This window comes from Anomalospiza imberbis, chromosome 33 (genome assembly GCF_031753505.1).
Source record: "Anomalospiza imberbis isolate Cuckoo-Finch-1a 21T00152 chromosome 33, ASM3175350v1, whole genome shotgun sequence".
NCBI classification, from domain to species: Eukaryota; Metazoa; Chordata; class Aves; order Passeriformes; family Viduidae; genus Anomalospiza; species Anomalospiza imberbis.
The window spans coordinates 1,493,594-1,507,307 of NC_089713.1; the positions used below are offsets into that span (position 1 = coordinate 1,493,594).

At 49.2% G+C, this 13,714-nt stretch overlaps 1 long non-coding RNA gene across 1 annotated transcript in view; it reads left to right on the forward strand.

Moving 5' to 3' along the window:
• Positions 1–13,714, forward strand: part of LOC137463983 (uncharacterized) — a 118,997-nt gene that overhangs the window by 71,835 nt on the left and 33,448 nt on the right. The gene's annotated exons all lie outside the window — the stretch shown is intronic.

The window sequence follows — 13,714 nt, forward strand, 5'->3', positions numbered from 1 at the left end:
ACAATTCCTGATTTGCAAAGCTGTCAGTGGTGGATGGCGGAGAGATGTCACAGAGCCCTTTTCTATGATGGCAGAGTCTTCTCTGTGGCCTCACAGCCTGTTCTGTGATGTCACACTGCCAGCCTCTAATGTCACAGCCGACTTTGTGACATCACAACCTCCTCTATGATGTCACAGCCTGCTCTGTGATGTCACAGCCTGCTCTGTGATGGCAGAACTCACTTAGCATGTCACACAGCACCTCTGTGGGCTCACAGACCCACCCTGTGATGTCACAACACCTTCAGTGATGGAACACAGCCACCCTATAATGTCACAGCACACTCTTTGACCTCACAGCTCGCTCTGCTCTGTGATGTCATACAGGCATGCTCTGATGTCACAGCCTGCTCTGTGATGTCACTTAATAAACCAGGGACGTCACAGCCAACTATATGATGTCACAACCTGGTCTGTGATGTCACACAATCACAGAATCACAGAATTGCTGGGTTGGAAGCGACCTTCAAGATCATCAAGTCCAGCCCATGCCCTGACACCACCTCAGCTAAACCATGGCACTGAGTGCCACATCCAGTCTTTTTTTAAACACATCCCATGATCGTGACTCCACCACATCCCTGGACAGACAATTCCAGGAATTTATCACCCTTTCCATCAAAAACTTTTGTCCTAATATCCAACCTAAATTTCCCTTGGTGCAGCTTAAGACACTGTCCTCTGGTCCTGTCAGTTGTTGTTAGGAGAAAGAGACCGACCCCCACCTGACTGCAACCACCATTCAGGGAGTGTAGAGAGTGATAAGGTCACCTCTGAGTCTTCTCCAGGATAAACAACTCCAGCTCCCTCAGTCATTTCTCACAGGACTTGTGTTCCAGGCCCCTCACCAGCCTTGTTGTCCTTCTCTGGACACGCTCCAGCCTGTCCATGTCCTTCCCAAATTGGGGAGCCCAGAACTGGACACAGCACTCAAGGAAAGGTGCCAGTACAGGGGAAGAATGCCAAACACACCAGTGCCAAGTACAGAGGAAGAATGACCTCCCTGCTCCTGCTGGCCACACCATTCCTGGTCCAGCCCAGGAGCTATTGGCCTTCTTGGCCACCTGGGCACACTGCTGGCTCATGTCCAGCCTGCTGTCGACCAGTGCCCCCAGGTCCCTTTCTGCCTGGGCACCGTCCAGCCACACCGTCCCCAGCCTAGAGCAGTGCAGGGGGTTATTGTGGCCAAAATGCAGGACTGGTGTCGTGGTTTGACATGGAAGTGATTTTTTTTTTTTTTCAGGAAGTTGGGTCAAACCAATCAGTGGTCAAGTTTGGATATTGGCACCTGGAGTGACCACTGAAGATAGGGATACGCCTCTGAGAACACAGGGTGTTAAAAGCAAGAACTCTCAAGAGCTCGCTCTCTTTGGTTCCGGTCAAGGTGCTGTGCAGACCTCCCCTGCCCAGCCATGGGGCTGGGTGGGGGAGGGGGAGCCATGAGGCCTGGTCGAGGTGAGCCGAGGGGTAGAAGGACTGGAACTGAGCCAGCTCCTGTGGACGGAAGGGTGGAGAAAAGCGGAGAAGTCTTTGTCATTCCCCCCCCAGAGGGAAGAGATAGAGAGTCCGGACGGCACCTGTAACTTTGCCGGCGCGGAGGAGAAGGAGGGGGGGGAAGGCGCCCAGCCTTGGCCTTGGGAATCGGCTGCTGGGCAGAGATATCAGCCGTCCAGAGAGTCTGAGCTTTTAACCCTTTCCTGAGAAATGAAGGCTTTGTAAAATATTGCTCCTCCTTGATTTGAAGTAGAAGAGAGACAGTCTGGGATCCGAGATGATGGAAGAAGAAATTCTCGAGTTGGAAGGAGATGATGGATTGGCTTGTGGCTGGACTTCTCTTGTTAGCCATAGACTGAACCAAATTCTCCTAACAGAAGCTGCACTTAGGGTGGTGCGTTGGTGTGCCAGGAGACCTGTTTCAGTGATTACCAGCAGAGGAGTAGAGAGAAGGTGTGGAGAAGCCCTCTATCTTCAAGGAAGAAGAAGAGGAGAAGAAGACCTCTGTTCTTGGACCCTCAGCCCCAGGGGAAAATGGGGGGGACTGTAGTCCCAAAATGAGAAACTGAACTGTTGTCTCTTTTGGTCCACGGCAAAGCATCCTTAAAGGAGCCCTATGAGCAGTCTGTCCATGCACGGTGGTGAGAGCACTGTGACATGGAAAGGAGAGTGTCACCATGGCATTTTCTCCGGGCAGTTGCCATGTGTGACATGGAAACACAAGGGTGGCAACTGTGTTTCCTGGGGAGTCTGTGGCACAAGAGAGACTCCCGTCTCCCTTGAAAGATTGAGTATTTGGATATCTGAAGGGTGGCAACTTGATCAGGATCCTGGGTAGTGTCTCACTGTTGAGTTTGTTTAGAAATTAGGTGGGAGGAGGAGGGGTGTTTTAGAAAATCTTCATCCAGGATTTAGTGTTTGTAGTTTTTTCTAGTAGTAGTAGTTTAATAAAGTTCTTTCCTTTGTTACTAAGATGGGCCTGCTCTGCTCTGTTCCTGATCACATCTCACAGCAATTATTTAGAAAAGTATATTTTCATGGGGGCACTGGCATCGCGCCAGTGTCAAACCATGACACCAAGTCTCAGGAGCATTCCAGGAATGTCTGCTTTTACTGTAAGAGCAAAGGACATTATAAGAGAGATTGTCCTAAGAGAGCAACAGATCTGAAAAATCTTCTGAGAGATGAGCAAAGAAGAAGAATAGGGATATTAGAGGCTCTATTTTTTAAGGGAAAAATACCATCTAGAGTTTGTGATAACTTTAAAAGTGGGTCCCCAAGAAAAAAGAATTAGAATTTGTAGTAGACACAGGGGCAAAAAGAGCCTGTCTGTTAAATATTCCAAAATATTATAGTGTGAGCAAAGATACTGTAAAAGTAACAAGAAAAAAAAAATAACAAGGAAGTTTGGGCTAGAGAAGGAAATAGGGAAGGATGCTTCATACTGAGCAAATGTCTTCATTGAGCTGTTAATTCAGCTAATTCTTTTCCCATTACTGTGTACAAGTAGTTTAAATTATTTCTTCCAATTTGCATTGTGATTTTTCATCTTGAAATTTGTAACTTGCTATACTCTAAAGTTGAGAAACTAGTTTACAGTTGTGACATAGCCAGACCTACTTTTATTTTATTTTGAATCGATGTGAAGCTGTTCAATCACATGGTTCTCAGTGTGTAAAGTTAAACTAAAGGTAACACCAGCTACTTGGCAGGTCAATGAGAAACATTTTTTTCTTCCAGCCAGTCCTTTTACATGTACCCAAATGTGTTTTGCTTTTTTAGTTTTTTGTTTTGTTTGTGTTTCTGGAAATGCTGACTACTTGCAGTGCACCTAGAACAGCAGCTAGAGTTGTGCATGCATAGCACTTTTGAAAAATAAGGCTCATTTTTTTGACCTCGAATTGGAGATGGCTACATATATAAATGGGAACACACAAAGCTGGATGAAGAAAAGGTTTCAGTATCTTCTAATGTAAGCTGTTAATTTGTTACTTCCAGCATCACTGTGGGTGTGTGACACACACACACATAAAAAAAAAATGGTGGGGGGGAATCTCTGCTTGCTGTAGTTTTATTTCTGGAATGAGTTAGACAGCTATGAAGAAGTTGTAGTTTACCCAAGCCTGCAGGGAGGGCTTGGTCATGATTCCTTCTGTGCTGCAGGTAGCCCTGCAGCGTGGCAGCAGTAGCTTGCCTCTAGTGAGTTTGCAGGCAGGGTGCTTCACCACTGCAGTGCTCAGGTGCTGTTTCCTATTGTGACATTAAAGCTTAAATTCAAGAGTGCCTCTTTCCATCCAATTATTGTTTGTACCACAGGAGCCTCTTTGAACAGCGTTTCCTAGCACTCAAAGAGAAGGTATTGCAGAGACAAATTCCTTACTTTCTGTCTCCCCCCACTGTATTCATGTTTTGTCCATTCTCTCTTCAAAATATGGATTTGTAAAACTCATGCTCTGTGTCCTCAGATGCCCTTCCCAAATCAAACCTTGGCTTCGTTGCAAATTGCATTGCACTAACTAACATTGTCTTAAATTTTTTGGTGCAGGTAGAGTCACTTTGGAAGTAAGTTGTTGTTTACCTTGTTCTTACAACCTTTTTGAGCTTGTGAATGGAAAAAAAATTGTGATAGAAAAACAAGTCTTTAGTTTTAGTACTGTGTCAGCTGTGAGTGGCTAGTAGCCTTGGTGGAGAGTGCCATGATTTGCATGCTTGCAAAACGCACATAACAAAAGTAATTTAATTTGTAAAGAAGTTGAAAAAGGGGGAGGGGTGGTTGGCAGACTTACCTCTCTGAGACATTGGAATGTGGACTGATCTTAGAAGGTGGACTGATGCTGGAATGTGGATGTTAAAATGTGAAGAGAGAGAAAGAGAGGGAGAGAAAAAGAGAGAGGGAGGTGAAGGACAGAGTTAAACGCAAGACTGTTAAAAAAAAAAAAAAATAAAAGAAAGGGACCACCACTAGAGAGAGATAAGATCAAGGCAGAGATAGCTGACTTTCACAAAGTGATTTATTTGTTTAAGCAAGAACTCTTTTCTCTTTCTGGTTTTTGTTGTTAAGAAGAGGAGGCTTTTTGTTCTGAAGAATGAGTTAAATGTTGCCCAAAAAGTAAAAAACAAGAGATGTGATACTTGTCGTGTTAAAATTGGCCTGGTCTTTCTATTTAACTACTTATAGCTCACAAGAAGAATTGGCCTCTGCAGCTATTAAAACAGCTGGACACAAGAAGAAGAAGCGGCTGTAGAAAAAGCTTTTAGTTAAACCCAGAAAGTTTTGAAGAAAACTAATGGTAAAAGTTAATGCAGTATTGTCTTTCTTTTAACACTGTGTTATTAAGAAGTCCTTTCCAGGTACCACTAAAGCAGCAATCTGAACTACGGAAAAAGGGTGAATTCACGACAGCAAAATCAAAGAACTTGTGAAGAACCTTGAAGAATGGACTATCACATCTAAACAGGGTGATACCAAATTGACTTTCAACTGGGACTGGGTGGTAATAGTTTGGGAAAACCCAAATGAACCAAGGAAAGTACAAAAAATAACACCTAACTAAGAAATAAGGCAAAGCTTACATCACTGGTTTTAAGCACTGCCTAAATAAGTCCTCAGACGCCTCCGACACCTCCTTAGGAGAGGAACATTGCCACTTCAAACAGGAAGATCAAGATTATTTTAATCAGAGTTCTCACATTCTGGCCTTAGCCTGTGACTTGTACAAGGAAGAAGGGAAATTACCATCAGTATTATACTGTATACTTTATTTGATTCATCCCAGTGCTGGACACGCTAACTGGGTTATAAGTAAATGTTCAAATTATGAGAATGATTGGTATTGGAGCTCACAAAATCTATGTTCTCATTGCAATAGGTATTGAGTACTGAATCTATCCCCTATAGAGATAGAACTCAAAGCAACTGAGGTAATAACTTTGTTTTGTAGATGGGAATTATCAGTGCCTGTTGACTGAGAGATACCTGAAGAATGGTAAGAAACCTCAGTTAAGGAGTGTGGAAAAGGACTTGCCTAAAAATATTTAGTAAAAAGAGTAACAAAGGAAACAGAGGGCAAACCTGGATTGACCACTGTACTCGCCACTGAGAAGATCACACATACCTGCTATGGGAAGCAACTCCATAGGCAGGGAAGGTGGGGGTATAAGCCATACCAGACCTCTGTTATTCCTGTTTCTGTCTCTCATTTGTTGTCTTTTACCTTTTGAGATACTGGCAAGATCATGTCACAAATGCTACAAAAAATATTACATGGAAAGAAACCAAAGTTCCTTTTTTGTTACACACCCCCATGTCAACAGCCACTGTCATAACCCATCCAAACTGAGTACCTGCAAAAAAAAAAATGGGGAAAAATATTGAATTACAAGGAACTTAGGAAAAAGTGGTAATAGATGGGGCATTGAATGTCCAAAATGAGAGAGATGGATTTGTTTTACATTTGATTTCAGGAATACAGTCCAAGATTAGGCAAAAAGGCCATTAGTTAAAAAAAAAAAAAAAGTGAAACCAGCACAGCAATCTACCTCTCTATTAAACCCAAATTATATACTGAATCGTATTATAAGACTCCAAGCAGTCATAGAGAAGATAACAAACAAAGCCGCTCAGGCATTAGAATTAAAGAAATAACCCAGATACCGGTCCAAAAGTGGAAAAAAAAATGTTAAAAACTAACTGATGGGGTAATGTATTGAAGAATAGATAGTGGAATAAATTAGGATTACAACTGTTCTGATGTTTCTTCCTTGTTTAATCCCATCTTTTATTTGATTACTAACATAGTCTAAAGAATGCAATTAGATAAGAAATATTGCTCAAGCCAAATGATTTATAAAGAATAAGAGGAGGGATTGTGAAAAATGCATGTTTTATGATTGGCTTTTCGCAAATATTAAATTGAATACTATATGTATTATGTTATATTGATTAGAAGTGCTGTATTAACATTTTAATAGTATGGTAAATGTAGTTTTGTAGTTAAAATAGAGCCTATGTATGTGGGTTTTTTTTTTTACTAGCTCAAGCAAGAGATGAGATAATGAAGAAACTCTTCACACAGAGATGACAATGATGGGGGCCCATAAAGAATTACTGCCTCCTTATCGGAAAAGACAAACATTCTTCCACCTTCTCTCCGTCTTTATGGAACCACCACGATTAAGGGGAAGAAGTTGACAAAAACCAGAAAAGTTCTTAATTTGCAAGGAATTTATGCATCATGTATGAGATGTATGAATATGCAACAGGCTACTGCTTTTAAAGATTATTCCTTTGTTCACAAGGCATGCTTATTGGGCTTAAGTGCCCGAGAGCATCCGGACGTCCGTAATTGTTTGCTTTTTATTGTCTTGTAATTGTCCTAGCTCTAAATTTTCATTACTCTAATTGTATTACTATTTTTATAACCATTTTATTATTATTAAACTTTTAAAATTTTAAAAACCAAGTGATTGGCGTTTATAACAATCTACAATATGCTAAAAATTGTAAAACCTAAACTTCTCACCCATGTGACATACTAAACTACTCTCTACAATCCCTAAAATCCCTAAATGCCTGTTGCCCCCGGGGGATGCTATGTTGGTATTCTCCTTCCTGAGCCCCGGGGATGCTCTGCTGGTTGCCCTGGTCCTCCCAGTTCCATCGTCCTCATTCCAGGGCAATGCCCCGCCGCTCTCGGTGCTCACTGTCCCATGGGATGCTCTGGCGGGGTCCTCCCCCCTCTCCCCCGGAGCATTCCTCGCCGCCGTCCATGGCCAGAGGTGGCTCCGGGGCGCTCCTGGGGCTCTGACACCGCCAACGCCGCCGCTCCCATCGCCGGGCCCGCACTGAGCCCTGTGTGCCAGCACACGCCTTTTATAGTCCGGGCAAGCCCCGCCCTCCAACCGACAGCCAATGGGAGTGCAGTGATGTCATAGTGGTGAGGGGCTGAATGTCAAGGCCCCTTGTGATGTCACAATGAAGGGGTGGGGCCAGAACGAGAGTGCGATCTGATTGGTCGATGCGGAAGGCGTTCCTGCACTGATTGTTTCAGGCGCTGATTGGTTGGATTGACGCTGGGGGAGGGGCAAGGCGGGGAGTGGGCGTGGCTCACATGGGGGGAGTCCCAGCCCCATTCTGGGGATCCCAGGCCCATAGGGAGGGGTCTCTGGCGGTCCCTGTCCCATTTCTGGGGGTTGTAGGTTCATGGAGATGGGTCTGTGGTGGTTCCAGTCCCATGGGGATGGGTCTCTGGGGGCACCAGCACCATTTTGGGGGGTTTTAGGTTAATGGGGAGGTTTCTTTGGAGGTCCTAGCCCCATTTCTGGGGTGGCCAGTCCATAGGGAGAGGTCTTCTGGGGGTCCCTAGACTATGGGGAAGGGTCTGTGTGCTCCCAGTCCCACTTTTGAGGGGGAACTTTATGATTCGTGTGGGTGGCGAGCGACTCGTGGGGACAGCAAAGATCAGCCACAGAATTTAATAAGATTTTTTGCCAATTTTGCTTTGGAAAACACCTTACCTTTGGAGGATGCTCCGGTGGGGGTCCGTGCTCCTCCTGCCTGATCCCGGCACTGTCTTCGTCGTTGCCCGGGGGGGATGCTCTGCTGGTGTCCTCCCTCCTCACCCCGGGGCATTCCCCGCCACTGGCCGCCATCCATGGCCGGAGGTGGCTCCAGGGCGCTCCAAGGTGCTGAGGATGTCAGCAGCTCCCACTGAGGCCATCCCTGCCCAGAGACCGTGGGGGAATGGGCAGACAAGGAGAGTGTCCCTGGGGCTGGGGCAGCAGAACTCAGAGGCACCAGCGGCTCCAGCTGGGAAATGGAGTGTGGAATGGGGCTGTGAAAGCCCTGCCTGGGCTGTGCCAAGCAGGACACACAAGCCCTGACTCCCATTCCCCAAACAACTCTCTCAAGGAGACATTTAAAAGGAATTACAATTGTTTGTGTCCTCTGAGTTGGATGCACTGGAGAAATACCAATAAGAGATTCTCCGGAGCTCCAAACAACAAAACAGCCTTTTTTGGGAACTTTAGAAACCCAGAGAAACTTTGGTAAAAGGTTTAGCATGACATTCAATCAACAAAAACACTTCCCAAAGCATTACCTTGGCCCATTCAACTTCACAGACTATTAGCTGATTCAATTTTAAGTTAATCAACATTTGCACGAGGACCAAAATAGAAGAAATAGACACAGAAAGAAAGAAAGACAAAAAATATACAGAGAAGCACACACAGAGCTACCAACTCCTGGATTCCAGCAGTGTTCAGAGAGAAATTCCAAGAGAAGGTAGGGTCAAGATGTGTGCTTGCCTTGTGCTCAGCCTTAAACACCCCTTGGTGTTCCTGGGCCCTTCCCCCAGGTGGGACTTGGGGTCATTTGGTCACTCAGGAGCTGGGCTGGGGGCTCCAGAGGTGGCTGTGGAGCATTGCCTGTGCTGTGCCAGGGACTGGCAGACACTGCTGGGCTGAGATACAGGCTCTGGGGGGATTGGGGTTCCAGGGCAGGGCAGGGCTGGGGTTCCAGGGCAGGGCAAGGCTGGACCTGACCCTTCCTCCCCACACATGAAATGTTTCCAGCCAACAATCTCCTCCAGTCTGTCACAACAGGCAGTGTTGGAGGTGAAATCCCAATTCTGGCCATGGGCACCTGGACGAGAAGGACAGTTCTTTTCCATAGGAAGGAAAGCCCCAGGTCTTGGCTCATTTCTGGTTTGATTGCCTGGATTCTGTTTGGTTTTGTTGTTGCTTTGTTTCCTTTTCTGTACCTGCAGTGTCCAGTCAGGAGCAGAGTGACTCTTGCCAAGGAACTTTGTGGTGCTGTCACTTAATATTAAATCTGGATTTTGCTGATCCCTTGCTGGGGATTTTTTCAGCGCTCTCAAGCCCTCGTTGGTAACAGCTTGAAGGAGCCCTGGCCCAGGCTCTGGCCCTGGGGGACACGGGGACGCTGCCAGGGGGTCCCTGTCTCCCTGTCCCACTCCCCCACGGCCCCAGCCCCCGTCCCCGTGTCAGGCTCTGGGGTCGATCTCGTGGAACATCCTCTGGGGGAGGCTGCGGCGCCGGGGGCGGGGGGACCCGGGGGGACAGGGGACCCCGCTGTGCACGAGCAGAGTTGGACTTGTCTGGGGGAACTGTGAGGGGGGTCTGGGGTGGAGTGACCTCCCCAGTGACCTCACACAGCCCCGGTGATGTCACACAGCCCCTGTGATGTCACACAGCTGCCCTGTAATGTCACACAGCCCCTGTGATGTCACAGAGCCAACTCTGAGATGCCACCCTGTGATGTCATACACCTGCTCTGTGATGTCACAGAAGACTGTGAGATGCCACAATGTCACCCTGCAATGTCACTATTTGTTCTTTGGTGTCACAGCCTGCTCTATGACATTACACAGCCACCCGGTGATGTCACAACCCACTCTCTGTTGTCACAGAGCCACTCTCTATGATGGCAGGATCTGCTCTATTACCTTATACCCTTCTCTATGATGTCACAGCCTGCCCTGTGATGTCACAACCCCCTCAGTGATGCCACAAAACCCTCCCTGTGATGTCATACTGCCACTCTGTAATGTCACAGCACACACTTTGACCTCGCTGCCTGCTCTATGATGTCGTACAGCCATGCCATGATGTCACAGCCTGCTCTGTGATGTCACACTGTCCCCTCTATCATGCCATAGCTGCTTGATGACCTCACACAACAAACTCTGTGATGTCATAGCCCAGTCTGTGACTTCATACAACCCACTCTGTGCAGTCTCACAGCCCCTCTCTGACATCACAGCTGCTCTGTGCCTCCGTGACACAGCCACAGAGGTGCTGCTGTGACACAGCCCCCTCTGGGACACCCCACAGCCCCTGCCAGTGCTGAGCCCCTGTGAGCTCTGTCTGTGCCCTGCTCGTGTCCCTGGGATGCCTTGGCAGTGCCCCAGCCCTGCTGGGCTGTGCACAGGAGCTGCTCCTGGCCAGAGCTGTCTCTCTGCAGCGCTGCCCTTGCCAGGAGCTGCCTCTGGGCCAGGAGCCTGGCCCAGCTCAGCAGCACAGACACAGCACCAGGACTTTAATGACCCTCTGGGGCTGTGGTGCTGTTTGCATCAGACCCAGTCCCTCAGAGTGTGCTCAAAGACCTTCTCAAAAACTCAAGAAGTCAGATTCAAAGTCCAGACTTTCTTTAACTGTTAATGGGTTCCACTCAAGGACACAATTCACATCAAAGTGTCCCCAGGCCCCAGGCAGAGCAGAGAACTGGAGGCACTGATGACAGGTGGGGACAAACAAGGCAAAGGTGTCTCTGGTGCTGAGCAAACCTGGATGTGTCTCAGGAATGCAAAGGGCCAAGGCTGAGCCCCAGCCCCTGGCAAGGCAGATCCTGTCCCTCCCTCCTTGCTCAGGGCTCTTCCCGGGATGGGCACTGCCATGTGGGGATGTGCCATGCCAAGGGCAGGACCATGGAGCGGCCCCTGCCAGGCTGCTGAGCGGGGACAAGGAGGCAATGAGGCCCCAGGGCTGCAAGGGTCACTTGTCCCCTCGTGGCCTCAGGCCCAGGGCCAGCAGCCATGGCCAAAGGGCTGCACAGGTTGGCTCTGTCAGGGCCTTGCAGCTGCTGCACATCCCTGTGCCCTCTGCAGCCCAGGCTGTCCTGCGGTGTCCCTGCCCTGGCCTCTGTCCCTGCAGGCTGTCGTCATCCCCCGGCTGCCCCACCTCGCTGGCCCCTTCCTTTGCTGACAGCTCTGCCTCCTGCCTGCCCCTGCCTGGCCACACAAAGCCTTGGCCTTGAGACCCAAAGGGTTCATTCCATTTTTACCGTGCCTGTGAACTTTCAGCACAGGAACAAGGCATGCAGGGGCTGCTTTCCCAGCAAGGATGGCTGGAAGAGAAGAAGAACACATCTGGCTCAAGAGTGCAGTGATAGAGAAAACAAGGACTGAACCTGGGAACTTGGGGTGGGTTTTATGGAAATGGGTAAATTGTAATTGGCATTTAGCGACTGTAGATGAGCAACACACTGGTAGAATTACATGTCCACGTCAGGTTAGGATTTATCCCTCACTGGGCCTCAGGCCTCAATAAATGATCCCCTCTTAAATAGCAAATTAGTGTTAAGGAACCTCATTCTGACATTTTGTGTTTCAGAAACACGTGGCTTTTGCTCCTCTCTTCTACATGAGAGCTTCCTGGGCAGGGGCAATTCTTCCAATTGCATCGGCGAGGCTATGGCTGGAAAGGGCAGGGAGCAGATGGATTCAGCTTCTCCTGGCAGCCCCTGAGATGCCAGTTGTCATTTGTGTGCGTTGAAGATTCTGCTTCAGACTCGGAACTTGCGCAGCTGCTCCTCGGGCGCTGCTCGCACGCAGGCGCAGCGGTGCTGCAGCAGCTGTCCCACACACAGGGAGGGCTCTGGAGCCTCCCCAGGGCCACCAAGGAGCGGTGGAGGGAACGTGCCCGGCATCTGCTGCAGGACCGTGGGGCTGCGGGGCATCCTTGGGACTCTGGGATGGGGGAGGGAGCAGGGCAAACGGAATCCAGATGAGACAGGGATCAGACAGCCCCACGCCAGGCAGCGTTTTCTCCTCTGAGAGTTCCTCCGAGCTGAGCGAGCTGGTGAAGCCTGCGGAGCAAATGAGACCCGGGAGTGAGGGAAAGGCTGGCTGGGAAGGAGTCAGATAAACCCGTGTGGGCATTTCCCTTTCCAAGGGGCTCCTGGGCAGACAAAGGGGACAAGAAGGAGGCCCCACCTCACGACATTCCCTTTTTTCCTTCAGGAGCTCTATTGCAGTCACTGCATACAAGAGTTGACTTGATCCCCTTGATGCCAGGGAGCGCCAAGAGCTTGAACCTCGCTGGAGTCCAGCCCTGCCTGCCTATCACTGAGCAGAGGGAAAAGATGAAGAAACTGGGCAGGGCTTGAGCCAAATTGGCATTTTGCCACTTCTGATTTCCTCCCAGCTTTTGCAGCAGGGCGACAACCCCATGGCTGCAAACCACTCCCTTTTGCAAGGCAGATGTGGACCTCGCTGGTAGCTCAGGGCTCTTGAAGGGGCTGCTGCAGTTGGCAACAGGAGCTGTTGTTGAACTTTTCACATTGCTTAACCCCCCCTGCCAAATGCCATCAAGTGGCTGAGGAAGGACACAAAAAGATTAGCCTGGAGGAAGGGAGGCCAAAACCTTGGAAAAGGATGAAAGAAATGCTGTGATCGTGACGATGACAAAAAAAAAAAAAAAAATTATTTTTGACAGCAAATGAGCACCCGCCGCCCTCCAGCCCTCCCAGACTGGCAGGCCGAGTGGAGCCGTTTCCATGGCATGAGGTGCTGGCAGCCTGCGGAGAGAAACCAGAGAGCCACGGTCAGTCACAGAAGGCTCCTGTCCCCCTGTCCCACCATGGCCTGGGCCCGGGCCAGGCTCCTGGCTGTGCTCAGAGCCCAAACTCCCGAGCCATTCTCTGTTTCGAGAGAAGGGCAGCGTGGCAGGCCACGTTCCACCTCCTCTGCTTAAGCACAGCAGCCTCCTCAGCAGCTGCAAGGGCGGGATGCCCGTGTGCAAGCTGCCCTCTGCCCGAAGCCCTTCTGCCAGTCCAGCTGTGGAGCCGGGTGCCCACCTCTGGAGACCTGCTGCCAGGAGAGGAGCCGATCCCGCACGAGGTCCTCATCCTTCTTGAAGGGGATGTCCCCGCAGACCATGGCCCCTGGGGTAGCGCTGGCACTGGAGGTGCTCCACGGACGGTGCAGGCACTTCCCCGTCCGGTCCAGGCACCAGGTATAATCTTCCTGGGAAAACAAAGAACAAATGCATGAAATCAATTCAAAACGAGACCTGGAAACAAGAAGAAGCTACAAAGCCTGTCACCGTTTCACAGGCTTGAGGAGGGTCTGACCACTCCATGTGAGAATTAAACCTGTCCATGGGTGGGGAAAAACCCCACCTTTCCTGCCCTTAAACGCACCCCTTCCTCAAGGGCCTGCAAAGCAGATCAGCTGGGGCACGGCTTCAGAACCCGTCCCCTTCTGCTGCCCCCATCCACATGGATGGATGCTTTGTCAGGCTGGCTGCCCCCGCCCCAGCCCGTGCCAGGCTGGCTGGCAGAAGCTCTCAGCAAGGCCAGGAGCTGGCTCCCATTCAACAACACCCGTCCCCTGTCCCACCAAAAAGCAGCTTGGCGGCCGGGCGAAAAATTAATATT